Source organism: Mastigoproctus giganteus, chromosome 10 (assembly GCF_048544385.1).
Source record: "Mastigoproctus giganteus isolate SK-2022 chromosome 10, ASM4854438v1, whole genome shotgun sequence".
NCBI lineage: Eukaryota > Metazoa > Arthropoda > Arachnida > Uropygi > Thelyphonidae > Mastigoproctus > Mastigoproctus giganteus.
The window spans coordinates 216,671,462-216,679,301 of record NC_143584.1 but is presented as its reverse complement, the minus strand read 5'-3'; the positions used below and the strand labels follow the sequence as shown (position 1 = coordinate 216,679,301).

General features: G+C 36.4%; 1 protein-coding gene across 2 annotated transcripts in view; it reads right to left on the bottom strand.

The window, feature by feature from the left end:
* Nucleotides 1–1,682: 1,682 nt before the first annotated feature.
* Nucleotides 1,683–7,840, bottom strand: part of LOC150079909 (serine/arginine-rich splicing factor 7-like) — a 43,376-nt gene continuing 37,218 nt past the window's right edge. For both annotated transcript variants that reach the window (XM_090382358.1, XM_090382357.1), the window contains exon 5: nucleotides 1,683–2,121. The gene's annotated coding sequence lies outside the window, so the exon portion shown is untranslated. The remainder of the gene's footprint in view (nucleotides 2,122–7,840) is intronic.

Here is a 7,840-nt window from a genome sequence, read left to right as displayed (position 1 = left end):
TATTTGTGTTAATATGCTTGTATAAACTACAATATGCTTAATATTAAGCAATTCATAATTGATTAAATCTTCAAAAATTTGAAGATGTAATCATGAAGGAAAGCTACTTGCCGCAGCAAATTTTTAATGGGGATGAAACTGGGTTATTTTGGAAGTGCTTACCAAATCGAACATACATCACACAAGAAGAAGTGACACTCCCAGGACATAAGCCTATGAAAGATAGGCTTACCTTGTTATTGGCAGCAAATGCAAGCGGAGATTTTAAAGTAAAGCCACTTCTCGTTTACCACTCTAAAAATCCTCGCTGCTTTGGAAAGAAAATCATCAAGTCCAAACTGCCAGTGATGTGGAGATACAATGCAAAAGCCTGGGTAGACCAGAAAGTCTTCAAAGATTGGATTTTTGAGGAGTTTGCCCCGAGAGTAAAAAAATTCCTCACTGACAATTTACCTTTGAAAGCACTGCTGATTTTTGACAATGCTAGTGCCCACCCCTAAGACTTGGCAAACATTCTTGAAATTGACTTTGATTTCATCAAAGTTCAGTTTTTGCCTCCAAATGCCACATCACTGATCCAACCCATGGATCAAGCAGTAATTGCCTGTTTTAAAAAACTTTACACCAAGACTTTGTTTTCAGCTTTTCGACGTGACTCATTCTTCTGATAAGACACTGAAGGATTTCTGGAAGACCGAGTTCAATATTCTTCACGCCATTTCCTTCATTAAAACTGTCTGGGAGGGAGTGACACAGAGGACCCTTCGTGCATCATGGAAGAAACTCGTCCTTCCTTTTTTCAGGACTGTATTTTGTAAGACGTAATATGTTGCTTTTCTTTTAGTTTATGATCTTCTCTCTTCATCTTCCAGGGATGCCTTTCTTTATATTTCTTTCCTTCCCTCCCCGTTTCCCGTACTTCTCAAGCTATCTTCCTGCTCCTATTATTGGGGTTTTCAGAATTCTCCCCTACGCATCACCTCCTGGAATGTAATCCCTGGTGGGCCTCCTTGTGGCAAGTGTCCCCTGGCTGCAAAGTTGCCAGCACTCCTATCTACCTACCTACCTACCTACACTTGCTGGCCTTGGCTTTGCCTTTCAGATGTTATTGCAGCACATAGGGGGAACCCTAGAGACTGCAATCAAAACAAATACATCTTGTATCACACAGCAACTGCAGTGTGACCTTGGCAGTTGGTCAAGTTTAGGCTTGTTCAGTTTCACCTACATAACAATGGACGTGACACATGAGGAAGAGTATGCTGCTCTCAAATTGTTTCCACCTCAAGAAAACATGTTAAAAAGAGGCTAATGGTGAATGCTTCCATATAGCACAGCTTGCAGATGCGACTCAACCACAAATTGATGTGAAAAAAAAAAAAAAATAATAAATAAATATATATCATTCTTTATTGAACAGCCCATGTAGATATTTTTTTCATTCAGTTTCTCAATACGTACTAAAAGAGTGAATACAGTAAGCTCTCACAATTCACAAGCTGTTTAATATATAATATTAGTATAGGACCTGAGGAGTTGTGTATACAAGAATGATCCCCAGTAGAGGGAAAAAAAAAAAAAAAACTGGAAAATTTTCCCCAACATAAGTTTAACTAATTAGTAATATGAAAATGAGGCTGCTTTAATATATTGTTAAGAGTTAAGAGTTACAAACAACACACTCACAGAACAGAGAAAGTTTTATTCCATTAAATGTCTATGTTCATTCATGTCACTTTTATATAAAAAAATACAGGTAAATCTTATCAATTAAAAACAGATAGGAATGAGCATGCAGCACAATTTATATGATAAATTACTGCTCATTAGATTAAAATTGTCTTAAGAAAATGAAAGTTTTACTTCAGTTGCGATTTTACACCACGCAGGGAAACACCGAGTAACGATTACGTTTTACAAAGAAAAGATATTTTAAAGTTTCACAGCTGTTCCTTCCTTGCAATGATTTAATTAATCTACACAATGAACCACAATAGATGGAAGTGAAGTTTACACCACAAACAAAAAAAAAATTTAAGCAACCTGCACATCACTGTGAAGATAGTTTCACTTATTTAGAGCTGGGGATTATACATCTTCATTAACTTCAGGGAGGCTGATCTACAAAAGAAATAAAACCTAGTTCAAAATGCATAAAGACTAAATTATCTAGTGCTTATGAGCTGCCCATTAAATAAAAATTTATCACATATTTACAAGTTAAAGTTCTACATGGATCTAGTCGTTCGACTCTGAAATCAAAGTCTCCAAATTTTTCTGCTTGTGTGATGGTGCATATAAATTCAACAGCATTAAATGAGAATTTAAATTCTACTACCAATATCCTGGGCATTTCAACACTGCACATATGAAGCAGCAGTGAGTTATGGAGTTCCTGAATAGAGATCACAGATTCACTGACAGCCTATGTACAAATAGTCGGTAATGGTAGTAATGATTTGAAGTTAAGATATGCCAAGGCTGGGAATAAGCTTTAACTTCACTAAAAACAATCTAGGTGTTGTTGTAGGAGGGTTTGGGCAGCACATCAATGACAGACCAGTGCCCATGGGAAGTCAATAAATAATGAAGGCTGCACACACAAGAGCATAAACTTGTGTTGTATGTCAACTCTTCGCAAGCAGCGTAATGGTTATAATCACTGTTCTCCCCACACCAAATGGAAAAGGTCAAGGTTTGAATCAAGTCTACAAATTAGGCTTTTTTCACTCCATGGCTGATTAGTCAGTGTCAAAGCAAGGATATCAAGGTTTTATCCCCCCCAGAAACTCAGATTTTTTGTCCAGAAGAGCCAAACTGAACATGGAACACATGCAAATTGCATATGTAACAAACATGTAGGTATATGAGGTGTCCCTAATGTGACAATTTTTCTTTTTAATCCATGTGCTAATGTATATCAGTGTTTATAAGCAGTAGTTGCCTTCCTGGTGAGATGCTAATATCACACAATGTGCACTACACAGATAGTGAGTTAATACTGCTTACCAGTCATTACTAGTAAGCTTGCAAGAATGCAACTATGCATGGAATGTTCTTCAATACCATGATGTTATTTTCTTTCACACTTTACAGTTCATACATAAGTGCAAAATGTGGCATTTTTCTCTGTACTAATTTTGCTACTCTTTGCCTAAGTTCAGCGGATGGTGCCCGGCACTCTCCCATAACCTCTCAAATGTGCCCCTGGGCACAAAAAGGTTGGGAACCACTGACTCAGACCATATTATGCATGTAAATTATGTTCCACAGTCAATTTTCCTGCTTGCTGGACAAAAACTCCTGACCTTAAATGACTGGATTTGAACCTGGACCCTTTTCCAACTTGCATAGGGAGGCCAGTGCTTATATATGAATCAAGAGCCAATCTAGGATGGAGTGAATCATGTGCAATAATTTTTTATTGAGTGCATTGTTGCTGAATATAAGACCTGGATATTGCACTTTAGTCAAAAAGGCAATGTATTGAGTAGTGGCACAAAGGATTCACAGATAAAAGAGAAATTCAAGTGTCAACCATCCACCATAAAAATTATCATTTTTTTTTGACAAGAGAGAGAGATTCTCATGGATTTCTGGTACACACAAATCCATCATGCTAATTATGTAGAGATACTGATATACACAAACTGCAAGGGTGAAGCTGGAAGAAAAAGAAATAATTTTTCTTCGGTACAACTACACTAGATCATAAACATCCTGTTACGGTGAGGTCATTTTAAAATTTGGGTGGGCTGCCATGCTACATCCCTCCTGCTGTATGATTCCAACCCTGAATCAGCATTTTCATCTGTGTGCCCGGCAGCGACTTTTATGGAAAGGGAGGGGAAGCAAATTCTGGTTCAGCAGCTGAGAAAACATATAAAGACCCAGGGAATATACAGAAAAATAAATGTAATACTTAAGAAAATTGAGGTATGCAACATACAGTTTAAGCTGGCATACCTGCAATGAATATCAAATAAAACAATGGTTGGCCCAAAGCCACCTAAGTGGTATGCCCCAAATCATAAAGGTTTTTCTGCAACCAGCTGGTTTATACCAGCTCTGAGCACATCCAAGATCACCTCCCATGATCCTTTGACCGATCTCCTCTCCTGACTCCATTTTTCTTTGTTATGAAACAGAAATTACTTCATTTCTGTGGTGCAAAATCATGACAAATTCATTTTACTACTATCAGAAATTTAGGTGCGCCAACGACGTTTACACATCAACAATTTGGAAGTATTGGTTTCGGAGCAACCAAAGTTGAAGCAGGTCATTAGAAATGATTGTATATCATTATTGTAATATGGTGGCATGCCATGAAATAGCAATTATTTCCCTAACATTATGCCATGTTAGTGTCATTTTCAACCCAGGCACGGTACTAAGTACTATGGGTTTTAATACTGCTCATGTTTGGGGTTTTCATAAAAATAAATACCACACAAGACTAACAAATATTTTTTTTGCAAACACCTGCTAGGAGTGCTGTGTAGGGCAGAGAGAGATCTGAGCATAATCACCATAAAAAAAATTGTGGAAAATGAAGAGGATGTGATGTTAAATTTTATTGCCATATCTTTTAAAACATCCATTCTCCCTCTTCTACAGGGCGAGTGAAAAGTCAATGCAACCATAGTGAAATATTTATCGGTGATTGTAACTGAAGGCAGTTCAACTGGCATAAACAAATACACAGCTGTGATTAAACCAGCACCGAAGAAACCGCACAGGTCACATGATTTTGTAACACTTGTGACAAAGTGTTCATTGTAAAAAAAACTATGCGGCATGTCATTCTTATTTAACTTGCCAGAATGTCTTGGTCAACTTCCCATTAATAAGGGAAGTTGACCAAGAACTCCAAAAATATTTTTGGAGTTCTTGGTCCAAAAATATTAATGGGAAGTTGAACAAAATACTTCTGATTTTAAAAAAATCAGTACAACAAATTATTTTTACACATGCTTGAAATGACTGGTTTAGATCGGGCTGAGCAAAAAAGGTATACACTCCAATTCCTTAAACATGTTATGTTGGGGGGGGGGGGGGATTATAATAAAATAAGTGCTGGAAATGTGTGCCCTGTTCAGCAATGCATGCATTTACTCTTTTCCTCATGCTTGTAACTCGGTGGAGAGTTTCTTTGGTGATGCTTGATATGCTCATTATTTTGTTTTAGTTCTAGCATTTGTACATTCTCTTTCAAAAATCCCCACAGATAGAAATCCAGTGGCGATGGGTCTGGAGATAGAGGGGGTGCAAGTTTCTCTAGAAATGATGCGATCGCCAAAGAATTTGCACATCTGCATTGTTTGAATTTGTTGTATGAGCAGTAGTCCCATATTGCTGAAACCAGCAGCATTGCTCATTGCATTCCAATAAGAATGTGAAATCCGTTATTATTTACTGGTAATGTTCCGCATTACTGTATCATCGAAGAAAATGGAACCAATAGCTTTCCACTGAGAGAGCACACCATACACCAACTTTCAAAGCATGCAATGTGTCTTTTGTGAAAGACATGGATTTTGCATTTATGGACTAGTGTTTTGGGTGTTAACATAGCCACTCAGATGAAACCACACTTCATCTAAATTATTTTAACACCCTCTTGAATGAAGTGTGAAATTGCCTACAGTATTAAATTTATTTTTCCCTATCAGATTCCTTGAATTCCTGCATGAACACGTCTGGACGGAGCTTTGTGTATCTTTGTAGCCTTATGTAAACTTCCATTAGATAATCCACTCTGCTGCAAAAATTTACTTGGGGATTTCCATGGAGAGTGTAATGAGTGTAATAAAGTCTGACAAATATTGCTGACCAGAAAATTTTCTGTTCTCCACACCTCCTGTGTCATGGAAACATTTCACCAGATGAGATGTCGATTTATTTGGCACAGGATAACTGGGAAATGCATCACAAAACCCATTCTGGGAAATGCATCACAAAACCCATTCTGGCAAGTTAAATAAGAATGACACGCCACATAGTTTTTTTTACAATGAACACTCGTTGCACTTGCAAAAACAGCACGTTGTAATGGAATTTTACTGTTATATCAGTAACCAAATGGATTAAGAAAAAAAGTGCAAGATAAAAACAAATTTAATAATAATTCAATAATATGTTTTAATAAAATGTTTCGATTTACTTAGTTTTTTATTATGCCTATCCTTTATTCCTTAGAAGAGGGTGTTTATTTTTGTTTATTACTATTCCATATTTAAATATTTTGCTGGCTATTAATTTAATTACGTGTTCTCTTACATAGTACCGTTGTCCCTTACCTTGTTTGTTTCAATTCAAACAATAATAGCCCTCAAATAAATAAATATATATATATATATATATATGTATATATATATATATTAAAAAAAAAACAAAAAAAAAAAAAAAAAAAAAAAACACTAATTTCGTAGGAAAGAACGGCACCCTTATACTAAAAAACTAATCAGAATTCAACAGCGATGCAACTTCCCAATTAATAAAAGTATCATGATTACGACAGTAGCAAAGCTAAATGCATTTTGATTTCCACATGTAGAAAACAAAACAATTATATGTACTTTTAAACTTTTTATAACTGCATTTGGCATACCATCTATTTTTACAAACATAACATTCATGTTTGAATGTAGAGAATTTTATTTTAATGGTAACTGTAACAAAGACAATAGCAGCATACAATTCAATGAAACCTCTACAATAGATACTGTTTATTCTGCTTCACTGTTATTTTTGACATGCTATGGTTACTAGAAAGCAACAAATTAAGTACAAAATAATAAAAATTAGCAGTGATAGCAGAGTTGAGCAAGCTGAATGCTGTGGTTATTTTATTTGTTATTTTGGGTTTTTTTTTTTTTTTTTTAGGAGCATTAGCAACTAAGGCCATATTGCTCCGGGAATATGTGGTGGTTATTCCCTTGACCTTTCCACATCCTCCATATTTGGTGGTGACAGGCTCGAACCCCGGTCTAATCAAGAAGCGTGTGCTACGCACTGCTGCTGCTCCTTCCCACCTGGCTACGGAGGCACCGAATGCTGTGGGATTCTTCCTCTTTCTCAGATTAAGAACCTGAGGGGGCACCATTTCAAATTGAGGAAAGATAGTTGTAGAATAGATGTGCAGAAATTTGCCTTTAGTCAGCAGGTAGTTGATTGGTGGAATAGGCTTCCGTCTTTTGTTGTGGAAGCTAATAGCCTAAATAAATTTAAGGCTGAGCTGGACAGGCATTTGGAACAAATGGGGGGGGGGGTGAAATGGGAGGTTTTTTTTTTTTTTGCTGATGCTGCATAAGCTTGCTTTTTTGCACTGTATGTCTCTACTAATGTAATAATTCAGCTCAAACTAAGTCCTGGATGGTCCTATTGCCAATGCAGCCAAATTGTGGCAATTCAACTGCTGATTTGGGAATCATATCCCAAACATCAATTATGTCATCCAAACATAAGGCATCTGACTTTGAATCAGAAGATTCAAAGTCGGATGCCTTATGCAATGAATGGTAAATAAAGGTAGTTTTCAATCTACTTAGTAGGCCTTAACAGATTTTTAGGGCCTGACGTAACTGAATGATCAGTGCAAAGTACATGGTCCAAATCCAAGTAACCACAAAATACAGTTAATGAAAATGGCTAAAATGACTAGCTGTAAACTTCTTTCCTGGAATATAAACTTATTTTTATTTATTTTTATTGTTTGCATGCACTTTTGAACTAGTTTTTTTGCGAATCAGTTATCGCAGATTTGTTTTAGCAAAGTGGAACCAAAATAATTCTGCTTTTGCAATTTTGTCAGCCAAGTGTACAATAAAAATCATTT